An 18,102-nucleotide genomic window follows, 5' to 3' on the forward strand; every position below is an offset into this window, starting at 1 on the left:
TACATGCAATGCATTTGTGCTTCTAATTTTTAGCTCAATCACCACAATGCTTGTTTTGTGTGTGCAGTACTCTGGGTGTGTGTGTGTGGCTCTGGGTGTGTGAGTGTGTGGCTCTGGGTGTGTGTGTGTGGCTCTGGGTGTGTGTGGCTCTGGGTGTGTGTGTGGCTCTTGGTGTGTGTGTTTGGCTCTGTGTGTGTGTGTGTGTGTGTGGCTCTGTGTGTCTGTGTGGCTCTGGGTGTGTGTGTCTGTGTGGCTCTGGGTGTGTGTGTCTGTGTGGCTCTGTGTGTGTGTGTCTGTGTGGCTCTGGGTGTGTGTGGCTCTGGGTGTGTGTGTGTCTGTGTGGCTCTGGGTGTGTGTGTCTGTGTGGCTCTGGGTGTGTGTGTGTGTGGCTCTGGGTGTGTGTGTGTGTGTGTGGCTCTGGGTGTGTGTGTGTGTGGCTCCAGGTGTGTGTGTGTGGCTCTGGGTGTGTGTGTGTGTGTGGCTCTGGGTGTGTGTGTGTGCGTGTGGCTCTGGGTGTGTGTGTGTGTGTGGCTCTGGGTGTGTGTGTGTGTGTGGCTCTGGGTGTGTGTGTGTGGCTCTGGGTGTGTGTGTGTGTGTGTGTGGCTCTGGGTGTGTGTGTGTTGCTATGTGTGTGTGTGTGTGGCTCTGGGTGTGTGTGTGTGGCTCTGGGTGTGTGTGTGGCTCTGGGTGTGTGTGTGTGGCTCTGGGTGTGTGTGTGTGGTAGTAATTGCTGTCTGCTGAGCTCGTCCGTAGGGTACACTAGGTCTCTCATTTGCGAGAGATGAAGCTAATGGCATTGTAAATGACAATGCCATTTATTTATCTGTTTTCAAAACCAACACATAAATACAAATGTTGTCATTTACAATGCCAATAGCTCAAACTTTTCCAAAGGCGAAACCATTGCATTGTAAATTCTTGTTTAATGAATGATACTCATTATTTACTATGCATACTTGTGCTCAATGTTGATTTTTTCACCATAACAACAAATACATCATATTATTTGATTTGCCTTTAAATCATACATGTACATTATTTACATTCCATTCTTATTTTTTGAACATCACAGTTTTCTTATGCTGCCCTATGCATTTCGGTACATCAAGGTACCTTCATCAGGGGCAAGTCTGTATGTACAAATTTCTGTGCTTGCGAGCGCGTTCTTTACAGTGTATTACTGTGGATAAGCTGAACCATGGCTGAACTGTTCTGAGTCCTCAATACTTGGATGTCTACTCTTAGTACATGTCTGTTCCCATCTGCACTTCTCCAGTATGTTCAAAACCGCGTTCAATTACTACTTTTGGTATTCACAGAATTTAAGATTTTGTCTTAAGTTTGTCTTAAGACAGATTTAAGACAGATTTAAGACAAAATCCTAACTTAAGTTTGTCTTAAGACAAATTTAAGACAAAATCCTAACTTCTGTGAATACCAAAAGCAGTTAGTTTAGGATTTTGTCTTAAGTTAGTTCTGTGAATCGGGCCCAAAATGGTTCCTCAAATAATCAGGGCCCCTGCCTGTCAGTGATTTAAACACAGTGCAAAGTACTTTAAATTGAGCACGCTGTTTCACTGGGAGACAGTGAAGCTGTTTAAGTTCCTTCCTAACAGAGACAAACCTAGGCGGGCGAGTAATCAGCTTGGCTGCCGCATTCTGCACCAGCTGGAGTCTATTTGGATGTTTCTTATGAATGTTCACATACAGACCGTTACAATAGTCCAGCCGGGACAAAATTAGCGCTGTGACTGCCGTCCTAAAGCTTTCCTCCGGTAGAAAGAATTTTATTTTCCTCAAAACTCAGAGGAGATAAAAGCTTATTAAAACAACTTCACTAACCTGTTCTCCAAAAGTTAGTTTATTGTCCATAATCAGGATTTTCTTCCTGGCCAGAAGAAGCTTTGTCGTACACCTCCTTCTATCTGGTGGTGACCATTTCTTCCACACCGAGGGTGCCTGACACCCTTTTCCTGGAGTCTTTTTGATGTTGACTGAGTTAATCTCTGAGTAGGTGCACTTTCCCTGCTGGTACCTGGATCCTCCTCCTGGTTGGTAGGAGATAGACCCATGACTGTCTTGCAGTTGAGGAGCTTATCCTTTTACCCCAGGTCTGGCTCTGTTGTTGGTCGGGTAGCTGTGTCACTAGAAAAGAATGAAAGAACAAGGTAAAGAAATGATGAGTGCGCATGTTTCATTCTTCAAATTGATGCAAATATATTTCAAAGAATTATCAATATTAAATAAATGAAAGTGTGATATTGTGAAGCAATTGACCACTTTTTGCTGAGCTAATGTTTGAGGTAAGGCTCCCTTTTGTTGTCCCATTGTAGGTAGTTTTTGTAGATTTTTATATAATTTTTGTAATATATTTGATAAAAAATGATATTAAATATAACTGTATAATCATGTATCATGTTTTAGATTTCTATAAGGTATATATTGAAATAAAATAGTCTACAATTTCATCTCATGTTGTTGCTGTAGAATCTAGGCCCAGATTCCCGTTCCCTCAGCTCTGGAATAGACCATCAATGGATGAGCTGTTCTGAAGGGGGGTCATCAGTGTCAAGAGAGGCACAGCATCCCCTCCACTCCTTGATCTCCCCCTCCGACAGGAATGGACCGGTTCACTGAGATGAGAGCTATGGGGCTGGTCCAGGATGGGGGAGCCCCCCACACAATTCTATTTCCCACCTTTTTCTCAGATGGCCTGGTGGCCTTTGTGACTTCACTGGGATGTGGAGACAGGTGTTACACATCCCTATCTGCTCACCCAGAGCTGGAAGTATCAGCCTACTATGGAAAAAAAGAGAGTAAAGGAATGGGTTGGGGTGGGGCACCAGACAGTATTTCTTCTTTCAGTGGGAGGCTCAAAGGGGGCTTTCTCCCTCTCTTGCACTCCATATGTCAAAACTATTCAAAACTATTTGCAAAGGCATCCCAGGAATGTATGTATTTTTCAGCATTGAGAGCAGAATTTTTCCAGAATAACACCGCAGTCCTGATGAAGGTGCTAAGAACCCCGGGACCAAAACATTGACTCTTTGTCATCTATCGAAGTATCATCATAGAATTTTCGGCAGCAAACTCCTCTTTCATAGGATGTGCTGAAACACTCAACAATGATTTTGAATATGTGTTTGTATTGTATATAAATATTTTGTTGATATGTTGCCTATTTGTTTTTTATAAGTGTAGCCTACCTGTCTTTGAATTACAAGGCAAATCATCAATACGTATTCACATTGATTTTCTGTCCCTTTAGTGATTAATTCTAAGTGCCCGGGTGTTTGAATAAAAAAAATCATTTTGGATTGCAATTATTCCCTCTGGATAGCTTTGTTGCTGATGAGTTCCTGTAACGCAGCCTCATTGTGCACCTGATGTGTGTGGTCTGCTTGTGTACACTTCACGGTGCACACCAAGCAGCCACTCTCCCCCTTGTGTCTGGCATCTCTGTGATGCTGCTGCATTGTGCTCCTGCCAGGTGATTGTGTACAGAGCACAGAGTCTGGCTGCTGCTCTTCTCAGCGTCATGCCAGGCGTCTCCTTGATGCTGCTCCATGAGGCTCCTATTGAGGTTTGTGCACAGATCACGGTGAAGTACCAAAAATTAACATAAAGGGATATAACTACCAATAGCCCTAATCCCATTACCAAATAATCAGTCAGTTGGCAGTGAAGAAAGTCAATCATTTATTAAGCAAAAATACTCTATAGAGGAGTCTCTCCTACCCTCACCAATCAGGTGCGCGGAGAAGACTGTTGGCTCGTATTCAAACATGAGGTTATATACTTATCGGTTCAACACATATAATCACAGTAATGGAAAAACACCAGTTGGCCCTCGGGCTCCAAGGAAGGACCATATATGGCACACATGATTAGTTCAAAGCTTAACTATTTATTACTGGGAAGGTTCATTTTGGTGCCCAGGAGTGTAGGCACAGCGCCTCCAGGAATGCGCTTATCGCACCCAAAGCCAGATGCGACCTTGAGTCTCAGGACAGTCGAGTAGACAGCCTATGTTCAGCTGCTCAGTAATTCAGATGAGCTGGGGCTTGACAACTGCCGGAGACTAACACGTGATCACAGCGGTACACAGACAAAATATCGAGTTTTAAATATCGATATACCAAAATATCGAAGTTTAAATATCGATATACAAAAATATCGAAGGTAAGTAATATCGACAGTCTAAATATCGATATTGGTATGATATCAGTAATATCGAAGTTGTAAATATCGATGTTAACAATATCGAAATTAATAACTTTGATGTTACTAATATCAATTTTTAAATAAATTTAGTGTATATTATATTGTATTTATTATGTTTTATTATTTATTTTTAATGTAATTTAATTAAATATTGTCTTTTACTACTGTAGCGGGTTGTGGGTTTATAGGGGAATAGGGTGGGAAGTAATTAATTATGTTAAATTAATTATTAATTAGTAGGAATTATTAATTAATTAATTGAGAATTAATTTTTAATTATTTTTAATTAATTGATTAATTGATAAATATGTTCTGTAGCGGGTTATGGGTTTATAGGGGAATAGGGTGGGAAGTAATTTAATAATAATTAATTAATTGATATATGTTTGTACATATTTTAATTAATAATTAATTGGCAATTAATTTCTATTAATTAGTTAAATAATTATTATAATTTTTTACATATTTATAATTATTAAATAGTTGGTAATTAATTAATATTAATTATTTTATTACATTAATTATAGTAATTTTTTTATATATAATTTATTGTTATTCTTAATTAATTAATTGGGCAAAATAATATTAATTATTAAATTAAATTAATTACAGCAAATGTGCTAATATATTTACTTTATTGTTATTGTTAATTAATAATTACTTGGTAATTAAATAATATTAATTAATTTTGGGTACAGGGGTATTTTTAGGGTTCAGGGTCAGTTTTCAGTTCATGGGTACAGGGGTATTTTTAGGGTTCAGGGTCAGTTTTCAGTTCATGGGTAAAAGGGTATTTTTAGGGTTCAGGGTCAGTTTTCAGTTTTTGGGTAAAGGGGTATTTTTAGGGTTCAGGGTCAGTTTTCAGTTCATGGGTAAAGAGGTATTTTTAGGGTTCAGGGTCAGTTTTCAGTTTTTGGGTAAAGGGGTATTTTTAGGGTTTAGGGTCAGTTTTCAGTTTTTGGGTAAAGGGGTATTTTTAGGGTTCAGGGTCAGTTTTCAGTTTTTGGGTTAAAGGGGTATTTTTAGGGTTTAGGGTCAGTTTTGGGTTTTTGGGGTACAGGGATATTTTTAGGGTTCAGGGTCAGTTTTGGGTTTTTGGGTAAAGGGGTATTTTTAGGGTTCAGGGTCAGTTTTGGGTTTTTGGGGTACAGTCGTACAGGGTAAAAATAAAATACATTTAAATTAAATCAATTAAATGAAATAAAAAAATATAAATTTACATTAAATTATTAAGTTTTTAATTTATTTTAAATGTATATGTATTAGTTTTAATTTTTTAATTATGTTTTAATATTTGTATTTAATATTTGTAACATTATATGTATTTTATAATTATTTTTACATTATTATTAATACATTTAAAAAAACGATATTTTTAATTTCGATATTTTTGTACTACGATATTATTTTTTCGATATTTTTGTACTTACCTTGTTAGGGATAGGATTCCTATATTTTTGACTTCGATATTTTTGTTCCGATATTTTTGTATTTCGATATTTTTGATTTCGATATTTTGTCAGACATTCGATCACAGCCCATGTTCGAGCATAGGTTCGGAAAATGGCGTCTGTATGGTTCTCTGCCTACTCTGTTAGCAATAGATACGCAAAGAGCGAATAAACATTTCCCCCCCTGCAAGCGCATATAAAATATATACATATAGTTTTAGCAAAAGAGGATACGTATAGATGCATCATGCTAACATAATATAGGTCCGATACTCCTTATGCATGGGAAATCCATTTTTTATCCCTCAACAGTGCGTGACTTGGTATCTCTTCTCCTTTGGTGACCTGGTTACTCCCTTGCTGAGGGTTGCTTCTGTTTGTTCTTTGATACTCCCATCTCACTGGATTCCTCTACAATTAGCACAGCCACAATCACCACCACCAAGACTACTGCCATTAACACCACCACTATCATTATCACAAACAACATTAGCAATACCATAGCTAAACCACTAGTAACACCACCACCAAGGGCACCCCTAAGGTAGGCCCTACACAGCCCAGAAAGCAGTGAACCAGTTATTTAAAAGGTGGGACATGTACTTTTAAGTTTTAAAAGTCTTGGCAGAGAAAAACACCTACATTTGCTTTTAGCTTCTGCAAGGACTACCGCTCCCAAAGGATAACATTGGGTTACCTTATTACATTTAATAATCAATAATTTTCAATTGGGAGCAGACAGCTTGAGTTTGATGTCTAAAGAATTGTAAATAAAAGCCTTCTTTAATGGTAAAGTTGGATTTTTAATCACAAATCTGAAAATGCCACGTTTAGAAGGTTAATACTCGAATTAGCCACAACTCTCCTATACCCGATTGTAAAAATTCGAAATGCATTGGGAATGTGCTGTGTTACAAAACCACTGTTCAAAACATGTTTGACTTCACATGCCTCCGTTAAAGCCTGGAGAGGCAACGCTTGGCATTTGAAAATGATGAATAAAATATTCAAAGCGCAAAGATGTCGTCTCCGTTGTGATGAAATATGAAGAACGATGCATGATTTAAAAGATTGGATTAACATGGATAAGCAGATAATAATGATGTAACTTTGGAGAAAGTATTTCACGAAGGAATGATTTCCTAAAACGCAGTGCGACAGTCGGGTACAGGAGAGTTGTGCCCAATTCGAGTATTAGTTGTTAACTGAGCTGTGATATGGGGCTCCACGGCTGCTGTTCGCACGCACTTCACTGAATAAGGCTGATTATGAGAGGAATGAATTAAGGGAATGAGTGCAGTCGCTCAACCATAACCTTTTTACTTTTAGAAAGTTGCCATTTTCTTGTACCAACCATTTGGTGTCTGCTGCTGGTATCCTGGGTCACATGACTAGCTGTAGTTGGCAGTTGGTCTTTGTGCATTGCTCCCAGACAGTGAGACAAAGGGAAGTTAGATGTTAGCAGGATGGGCCACTCTGAGTTACAGAGGGGGAGGAGCAGTCACCTACCATACTAGCACATCACAAAGGACCTGCCTGAGCACTCCCACAAATGAGTCAGTTCCGGAAGGTTGTTAATTGCAGGTATCTTCTGGGTGGTGGAAACCTCTAGAAGCTTCTTCTACTTCAAAGTAGGCACCAGGAATAAATATTGGATTTCAGACCCCAACTCTTCATAAGACATCTGGACCTGTGGAAGACTCAGAAGGAGGACTACTGTGCTGCTTTCATGCTAGAATGACTGTCACTCCCTTGCCCTGCTGCCCTACCATGCTACCCTCCTGCCTGAGTGAAGGATTGGACTCACCACTTGAAACCAGGACCACCAGAGTGACTCCAAGGGCTAGTTGGCTGGCCTCCTGATCGGAATCCTCAGAGACTGAACAGGATTCCTCCACCTTCTAATCAGCACCTGAATTCTGCCAGCTGTGAGTCCTACCCTCCCAAGCGGTGCCACCCCAAACTTGTCCCTTGGAAGTGGGCATGAAGGTGCTCTAACAGACCCAACTGTGGTCCCAACAGAACCGACGATTCAGAGGCGCAGCGCAATGCATCACGGACCAGAAACTCTGCATCAGAGCTGCTGGGCAACACATAACCTCATTAAACTTTACATTTAGACATATGCATGGTTTGTCCCCAGTGCAGGACTTGGTATCTTCACCCGCAGCCTTCCAGGTACTGCCACACATCCTTGACGCAGGCCTTAGCATCGCAAGCCCCTCGTGAACGGAATCCCTGACAACGACATAAGACTCTGATCACAAGCACTGCACATTCATTGGAACCAGCCAGTGCACTACACATCTCGATGCAGCTCTTCACATCACAAGCCCCTTGTCGACAGCATCTTCAAAGAAGACGCAGTACCTTTCGATGCAGCTTCACAGCTCATAGGAATCAAAGGTGCATGATAAATGATGTGGGAGCACACCACTGACCTCCCAGGCAAGGTTCGCCCTGGCATTCTGTAAATGCAGTCTCGGGTAGCTTGCTCCGATATTTTCGAGTATTTCGCCAAGGTTGGCGCAGATGGTGCTGATCTCTAGACACGTGTTTCTGGTTTATTAACCGTCATCAGTAGAGAATAAAGTCTTTATTTTGGGGGATGACGGTTAATAAACCAGAAACACGTGTCTAGAGATCAGCACTATCTGCGCCAACCTTGGTGAAATACTCGAAAATATTGGAGCGAGCTACAAGAGACTGCATTTACCAGAATGCCAAGGGCAATCCTTGCCTGAGAGGCCAGCGGTGTGCTCCCACATCCTGTTGTGTATTTAAAGTACTCCTGTGAGTCATTGAGCTGACGAGCTCGTGGATGGAGCACCTGCGCGCCAGTGAGAGGTACCGGACTTGATATAATGTTTGGCAGCCTACTCAGAAAACCCCAAAATAAAGACTGTATTCTCTACTGATGACGGTTAATGAACCAGAAACACATGTCTAGAGATCAGCACTATCTGCGCCAACCTTGGGGAAATACTCGAAAATATTGGAGCGAGCTACAAGAGACTGCATTTACCAGAATGCCGGGGAGAACCTTGCCTGAGAGGTCAGCGGTGTGCTCCCTCATCCTGTTGTGTATTTAAAGTACTCCTGTGAGTCATTGAGCTGACGAGCTCATGGAAAAAGCACCTGCGCGCCAGTGAGAGGTGCCGGACCTGATATAACGTTTGGCAGCCTACTCAGCAAACCTCAAAATAAAGACTGTATTCTCTACTGATGACGGTTAATAAACCAAAAACACCTGTCTAGAGATCAGCACTATCTGGGCCAACCTTGGCGAAATACTCGAAAATATCGGAACGAGCTTCAAGAGACTGTATTTACCAGAATACCAGGGGCGAACCTTGCCTGAGAGGTCAGCGGTGTGCTCCCACATCCTGTTGTGTATTCAAAGGTGCATGATGCATTCTCGATGCGGTACTCTCAATGCTCTGCAGCCAGGACTTAAGGCACCTTTGTTCAGCAAGCTTAACTAGGTCCCCATGGACAGCCACCTCCCCATAGCAGTAAGAGTTAACTCCAGGCTATATTCACCTAAATCTTTAACATTGCATATCCCTGGTTCTACTGATTGGATTTTTGTTTTGTTCTTAAAATATTTAATAAATGATACCATATTTTTAGGTCTCGGCCTGATCCAGCACATGCGTTGGTCTCGGCCGAGATTTTTAGTGGGGCTCTGAGAAATGCTTTTGCTGGCGATCAGCTTGCTAGAACGCGAACAAGAGGCTGCTCGCATGCGCGTTAGAGCAAGCTGATCGCCGACAACTCGCGTTTCTCGCGTCCCGGCCATGCGGCTTTACTTTTACAGCTGCCCAGCCAATGCTTGTTGTTACATATAGTCCATCACAACATGCTTAGTGCCAAGTGTCCGCCTGTGAACTTAGCCGACGTTGCAAATAGCATCACTTTTCATTTTGGGGTTTATAGTTGCGTTTCGCTCGTTAGCCGTGTCCCCAAAAATACCTACCATGCTTAGTACTGTTGGTTAAATGAGGAGTGCCTGATTGTGTCTCACATTAAAAAGAGACCTACTGCCTCCTAGTTAAGAATACAGATTACCTGTCGTAGCACTGGCAGTGTCCTTCTAGAGCAGCTATTTAAGTGCCAACATTCATGCAAGGGACGGGTGCACTGCGCGCAATAATAGTGCAACTTTGTTTTAGATAGCGCGTCATGCTGCAGTTTCTGTGCGCTGTAAATTACAAGTGTCACTATTATTTATTTCCGTTCTTATGGCACCTCATCACCGCATGGCGTGTTTAATGGGTGTAGTTCCATGTGTAGAGTATTTTCGACTGCCTTTTCCTTCGGTGAAAGTACTGCAGTTCTTGGTACTCCACGGAATCAATCTGTGTGTTCTGCGGCATTGGTGGCGCTAACCAGGGCTCCTTCACCTGCAACTCCTGCACACGCAGTGTTCCCTACGGAACACCTCTGCAGCTAGTGGCAGAGCAAGGATGCTATGGCACCTTATGCAAGCAAATAAAACGAGCACCCACCCACTGTTTAAATAGGGATTGCGAACAGTAAATAAGCATCGCGAACAAGCAATTCCGCGTGTTCGCGGAATTTCTGCGAGTTCGCGAACCTTTTGTACTGTTTCGCGGAAATTTGCATAACATGATTATGCAAATTCTGCCCACCCCTAGTTTTGGTTAACAAGGTTTCCGCATGTTACTAAATGAGGTAGTGAAGCATGCATGTTTGGGATAAAATCTGTTTTGACCCACTTTAGTGAATTAAACGGTAAATGATGTAGTTCCAAATAGGGACTTCAATACTGAATATTAACATTTTTATAGCATCACTCTAGCTGGATCCGGTATTCAAGACCACTACTAAGGGCATTTGCTTGAAAATGAGAGTTTGATGTGATAAAATAAATAGGCGGAATTTTAAAGAAAAAACTATTTCTTAGCTGGGAGCAGTGCTTCTTAGATTTATGTTCTTGTAGACTTGGCCCTCTTGGCAGGGTCATCCCTGAACTTTTTTCCTTCCTCCAATATTCTCTCTGACCTGTTTTTGTTGGTTTAATGTCTCTGGGCACTTTACCACTGCTGACCAGTGCTAAAGTGCATATGCTCTCCCCACTGTAAAGTGTACCTGTAATTGATTTCCAGGATTGGCTTATTTGGTTTACTGTCAGTCCCCAGTAAAGTGCACCAGGAGTGCCAGGGCTGTAAATACAAATACTGCTAGTAGGCCTGCAGCGCTGGTTGCGCCACGCCACAGAAGCAGCCCTTTAAAATGTGTCTAAGGTCTGCCATTGCAGAACCTGCGTGCAGCCTGGTACTGTCATGCTGGCTGGGCAAGTGCACACACTTGCCAGCCTCTAAACCTTCCCTTTACTTCATGTGAGTCACCCCTGTGGTAGGTTCTAGGGCAGGGTGCATTGTAAGCATAAGGTAGGACAAGCCCTGATGTGTGTGGCATGTTCTAATAATGACTTACAGCCATTTTCGTTTTTCACTATTGCAAGGCTACCTGTTCTCATTGGCCAGAATGGGCTGCTGGAATTATTACACACTATAATCCCAGCAGGCTCAGGGAACATGGTAGAAATTAAAGTTAAGTTTAGTATGCCTGAATTCAGAATAATAAAATACTTATTTTAGTAAACTTTATTTTAATATCCTGTGTTTGCAAATACTACTTTTAGAAAGTTAGTATTTGCTTGCCTAGATATTTCAGCCCACCTCTGCTCTTATGTGTATCTGCTGTCTGGTTTCTGTGAGTGACAGGGCTGGGGATGACAGGTGGTGAATAGGGGGATTACACCAGGATGGGTGGGGGGAGTGCCCCTTAACTCTGAATAGGGCTGTGCTCTGCCACCACAATGCTGGCTCCGCTCCCTGGGGAGCGACTGATGGCTCTGCCCTGCACCTGTCCAGGAAAAGGGAAGACTGTCAACAGAGAGCTCCTGACTGTACTTGTCCCCACAATGCTGGCTCCACCTCCTGCGGAGCGTCTGATGTTCCTGCCCTGCTCACTGAAAGGAGAGACCAGAGTTTGCCAAACAAAGAGCTCAGAGACTGAAAGGAACTATGCAAAGGCCCCCCTAGCCTGCCAAGACAAAAGAAATGCTGTATAAAAGTAGGAGCCCTGCTCCCAAGAAACTAGATCCTGTTTTCCCACAACAAACCTCTGCCCAACTATAAGGAGAAGAAGAAGCTGGAAGGACTGGCCTGCAGTGACGCCTTGCTGAGGAAGGAGAGGAGAAGACCAAAAAGGACTTTGGTTTGCTGTGCTGAAAACTATCTCCAAGGGCTTGTCTAAGCTTGCCCCCTGAATTGAACCCCAGGACCAGTGGGTTCATTGTGCCTGGCTTGTCTGCAAATTGAGCTGTGTGTCTCCTCCCGCCGGAGTTGAAGTCTGCGCCCCCTCGCCCCCTCCTAGGGCCGTGACACTCAGGAGCTTGCCTGCCTTTCTGCACGTTGAGAGCCTCGCTCTGCCAGAGCCGCTCTCTGCCCCTCGGGTCAGGCTGCCTGCTCCTCTGCCACCCCGCCCGCTATTGGAGCACGTGGAGTGCTTCCTCGCCCCTCCCGCCGGAAACCTGGTCAAGAGCGCATTCCCAAGCCTGGACGGCCCCCCGTGCGCTCCATCGCACCTGGCCGCCCCGCTTTGCCCTCTGAAACCTGGAAGAGGCCGCGCCGCACCTCGAAGGGACCCTCCCCCCAATATGGACCGTACTGGAAGCCCCGTGCCACGCCCACCTACTGGAGACCACCCGCCGTAAAGAGACCCCAAGGCACGCTTCCCCACCTGTGCATATTCGCTGAGTACGACTCGCCCTCCTGAGGACGCTGTGTGGACCGGAGCACACCAGAAACCTCACCCACCTTCAAGCTCAGTGCTCGTCACGGACTCGGGTCTGCAACGTTCTGTTTTCCCCGGGAGCACTGCACGCCTTCATCTGTCTCACCAGGTACGTGTCGGCCCTCCCAGCGCTGTACGCCTCTGACGCGAGGCACGTACCTTGTTAGAAGCCTCCTGTTCATTCCCGAGTACGGGTCGCACCAGAGTGGTACACCTCGTACTCCTCAGTAGAATCGACCACATACCGCGAATTGCGTGCAAGTTTGAAGGGCTTCCCCGGTCGACGCGCACAGAGTACGCCAGAGCGCTATGGAGCGCCCCACCTCCCGGGAACTATAACAAGAGACCAGAATCTGCTGAAAGGTGGTGTGGGACAGTGTCTTAATGTGATGGACATTGAGAATTAAGCTATTTTTGTGAACTACAAAGAACTCTTGCCATTTTGAAATCCGGTGGCCCCCATTCTAAAAACGTTATATAAGGTCTTGTGATAACTTAGCCTACCTACATATATTTTTACCTAAAGAATACGTATTTTTATAGAAATACCGCCTGGTGTCCATTTGTGGGGGAAATCATTGTGTTTACTGTGTATGATTACAGATGTTTAACTGACTTATCACACCTGAGATTAACCTTGACTGCTCGCGCCACACAACCTAAAGGGTTAGCAGGGGTTGTTCTTAAGGTGTAGTTCCCTTGCCCTGACTAGAGGAGAGGGTCCCTGTTTGTCGAAAGTGCATACCTGTGCCAACCAGAGACCCCCAATTCTAACACCATGTACACTCCAAACTATTTGTTCATCCTCTTAATTTCCTCTTTTAAGGGAAAGTCTGGTGAGAAAAGTAGTACCAGTGCTCACATATAGTTCTTAAATACCTTTGGGTGTGTTTGCACTCTATACATTTTTAAAAATGCCCACCATAAGCTGTTGTCTATAAGCAGAACTTATTTTTAATGAGCATTTGCAATGCAATAGGTCTTGCAATTAGGCGAGTTTGAGCTATTTGCATTCTAAACCAACAATGCCTTTTTGGTTTTGATTTGCTTTTTAAAACATAATTAAAAGGCATTGTCATTTACAATGTCAATAGCTTAAACTTGCATAAATGTGAGACCTATTGCATTGCAAATGCTTGTTTTTTTAATTGCTGTGGAATTTATGTTGTTTTGTGCTCTTACTTTATTACTTGTAAAGATATGCATGTTATGCATTGCCTCTAAGTGAAGCCTTGGAGCTTTTGTGCCAAGCTACCAGAGGGTTAAGCACGGGTTAATTTGTGATTCCTGTTTGAGTAGGGTTTCAGACCAGTAACCCAATTTCTTAGAACCACAATTACATTTCCAACATTGCCGCTACAATTACTTCCACTACCATCCCCATCGTTAGCACCACCACCATTACCACTAACACCACTACTGTTATGACTGTAGACAACACTTTTAACATTATTGCCATTGCTACAATCATTACCACCATTATCACCTCTAGCACTACTATTAGCGCCACCATTACACCATTAATGAGATATCACATGTGTACATGCATTAACAAATGCTGTTTGAATGTCTTAGCTCCTTAGAGCATCTGGGAAGAGGATGTAGCCCTAAGGGCTAGGGCGGTGGATCTCAAATCTGGCGAACCGGAGGGCATATTACCAAGCCTGGTGATATTGGATTATCGCCGCTTTAGCGGCCGTTTTCAGCCGCTAAGCGGCCATAATTATATCGCCCTATTAGCAAGCTGTCGCTAACTGATGTTAGCAACAGCTTTCAGGCGATAGCGAGCGGTTTGGGGCCCGCTTTGCATGTCAGCGATATTTATCGCTAATGACATGCAAAGTGGGCGTACCCAACCAGTTAGTGACTGAAAGCAGTCGCTAACGTCGCTATAGCCTATTAGCAAGGCAGGCGTAGCGATGGAAATATTTGCACTAAGAGCGAATATCTCCAAAAGCTAATGCCTGCTCAGACCAGTTCTTAGCCATTATATCCAATGGTAGTTGGATATTGTGGCTAAGTCCCTGTTAGCAATAATTTGTGGAGGGGAGAAGTGTGGCTCAATGCTTAGAGCGGCAGACCTTGATGCAGAACGCTGGCCAAGGACCAGGGTTCGATTCCCGCCTCGGCGGGTTTCGGCTTAAATTCCTCTGACCGGATATTCTCGCCTCAGTGCCGATTCTAAGCATGGGTCCCACGCTGCAACTCTGGGCAATAGCTTGCTTAGTCTCCACAAAGGCCCCCTGATACACAAGGGATGCCTGGTTTCACCATGGGATGCCCAGGAGTGGACACCCCACAAGGAAAAGCCAGGAGGGGTTCCCTTGTGGTAGGAGTACAAGCGCCGGGATGCCTCCGGGTCACTGTTCGCGCTATACAAATACACCACATTTACATTTACATTTGTGAATATCGCGGGATTCTCAGCGATATTCTCGCATTTCGCCGCTAACCCCTGTAATTTTATCGCATTTGAGATAAACGTTGCTAAGCACGTTATCTCTGCGATAAAATCAGGCGAAGCACGGCGATAGAAAAAATGTCGCTAAGCTTAGTTAGTGATAATTTTCGCTAGCTGTTGATAATAGGCCCCCGGGTTCGAGTCTCGGCAACAACCCTCAACATCCTGTGATTCTGGGTACATCACTTAATCTCCCCGTGCCCAACAAAAATGAATGTGTCCGTCTGTAACGAAACTGGTGCTCATGTAAAGAGCTCTGATGCCTGATATCTTCGGGTCAAGTTCCTGCTATATAAAACTACAACGACAAAATGCAAATACTTGGTAAAACCTAGTCTATTGACAGAGTCTGAATCCCCCAGGCAGCACATAGACAATGTACTTGCATAAAATACAGGTTCAGGATGAAAACCAGGAAGGTGCAGACTGTAAAACCAGCAGGGTGCATGAGTGATCAGCAGTCAGCGAGAGGTGTGTCTCACCAGCAAGATGTGGCAGAGCTACACACCACCACCTCACCCTGGCATCTGTGCAGAGCTCCCACCGACCTGCTGTGAGAAGGTGAAACAGAGACCCATCAACAGGAGCCCTGCCCTGCTCAACGAGGGGGAAGACAACGAGATGGTGAGCGCTGCTGCCAGTGAGTAAAGGCAACTTTCCTTATATCATGTTTAATATTTGTAAGAATTGTTTAATGTTGCAGCACCATGGCGCTATACTTTCTATCCCCTTCTCAAACCTTTGATAAATGCCTTTACAGGAAAAGAAAGAAAAGGCAACACCCTCATACTTAGTGGGGTGTTGGGAAAGGAGGCTTCTGGCCAGGGAAATACATGTGTAGAGGAGATAAAAAAGTTGAACTTGCAAAATACTTTCCTTGCATTGTTTAATCCTATTGATTTTACCCTCATACAACAATTCACGTAAACACAGGAGAACTGAGAATCTACAACTGTCATAGCGCTCGAGGACTGAGGGAGGGGCTGTGAATCACCCACAATACTCACATCTACCCCATACATAGGTGGAGCACCACCTCTGCCCAGTACTATCCTTTTAATATGGCTGGACAGCGTGCTGTCTGCCAGGTCTCAAGTCAGCATACAAATATTATGGAACCCACACAGTGATGGGAGGGATGAATGAATGAATGCAAATGGACTAAACCACTGGCAGTCCTTTGGGGTAGATTTTCAGCTCATATATTTTCACCCACTGGGCCACTCTAGTCAGAGACTCACCCCATACAAACCAAACACCCAGAAGAGCAAAGGGACATTCACAGCTCACTCCAGGCTGCTCTTACTCAGGGGGACGGAGAGTGAGGGGGACACTCACAGCTCACTCCAGGCTGCTTTCACTGAGAGGGACAGAGAGTGAGGGGGACATTCACAGCTCATTCCAGGCTGCTGTTACTGGGAGGGACAGAGAGTGACAGGGACATTCAGAGCTCACTCCAGGCTGCTCTCACTGAGAGGGACAGGGACATTCAGAGCTCACTCCAGGCTGCTCTAACTATGAGGGACAGAGAGTGACGCGGACATTTAGAGCTCACTCAAGACTGCTCTTACTAAGAGGGACAGAGAGTGACGGGGACATTCAGAGCTCACTCCAGGCTGCTCCTACTGAGAGGGACAGAAAGTGACAGGACATTCAGAGCTTACTCCAGGCTTCTCCGTCTGAGAGGGACAGAGAGTGACAGGACATTCAGAGCTCACTCCAGGCTTCTCCGTCTGAGAGGGACAGAGAGTGACAGGACATTCAGAGCTCACTCCAGGCTGCTCCTACCGAGAGGGACAGAGAGTGAAAGAGACATTCAGAGCTCACTCCAGGCTGCTCTTACTGAGCGGGACAGAGAGCGACGGGAAATTCAGAGCTCACTCCAGGCTGCTCCTACCGAGAGGGACAGAGAGTGATGAGACATTTACAGCTCTGTCCAGGCTGCTCTTACGGAGAGGGACAGAGAGTGGCGGGACATTCAGAGCTCACTCCAGGCTGCTCTTACTGAGTGGGACAGAGAGTGACAGGAAATTCAGAGCTCACTCCAGGCTGCTCTTATTTAGAAGAATTGCCATACCAAGGATTCTTTGAGTGGCTGTGGGGGTGCAGTAGTACCTAGCTGTTCTCATCTTTCTGCTCAAAGAGAAACCGGAAAGGGGAGCAAGTCAAATATGTCTACTCTCGCCAAAGTCCATTTCTGAAATAAAGCAAAAAGAATAGAATCTTCTTCTTCTAAATAAAAACATCCATATGAACCATATGAAGCAATCACAATCCTTCCTTAGGGTATGGTTCGTCTTCTGGTTTTTTCGCAAGATACCCACGGGTGTCTCTCGAGATCATAAAAATATTATTGCTTTATATATTTCATGGAAGATTTCATAATTAAATTTTCCAAACTAATCAACACCTCTAAGGTCTTAATTTGTTCAGAATTACAAGAAAATATTGTTATTAACCTAATTCCAAAGGCATGATCTTGCAGGAAGATCACAAGAGCCAAACAGAACATATATCCCCCTCAGACTCCACACAGGGGATGGCGTGATAGACTCCCACAAGTTTCACACGAGATCACAAAAACAATTTTGCATTATATTTTCAATGGAACAAATCATAATCAATTTTATGAACATAATTAACTTCTATAATCTGTCACTTTGTTCAGACTTACAGGAAAACACAGGGGTCTATTAGCAAGAAATAGCGATATTTATCGCTAAATGTGGTTAGCGACTTTTTTGTTATCGCTGGCTATCGCTGGATATTTTAGCGGAGAAAAGATGCTATTAGCAAAGTTTTTTCTCCATTGTGCTAAAATATCCAGCGATAGCGGCGAAATGCGAGAATATTGCTGGAAATCCAGCGATATTCTCACATTAACGCCAATGGGGGCTTAATCTGATAATCCACCCCCCAATGACTACACAGGTAAGTCAACTTTTTAGCACGCGTTAGTTTATAGCGATAATCGCGCTTAGCGTCATTTTTTTTATCGCTTCGCCTGCCTTGCTAATAGGTGATAGCGATGTTAGCGACTGCTTTCAGTCGCTAACAGTTTGGGTACGCCCACTTTGCATGTCATTAGCGATAAATATCGCTGACATGCAAAGTGGACCTCAAACCTGTAGCTATTGC

This window comes from Lissotriton vulgaris, chromosome 11 (assembly GCF_964263255.1).
Source record: "Lissotriton vulgaris chromosome 11, aLisVul1.2, whole genome shotgun sequence".
Taxonomy (NCBI): Eukaryota; Metazoa; Chordata; class Amphibia; order Caudata; family Salamandridae; genus Lissotriton; species Lissotriton vulgaris.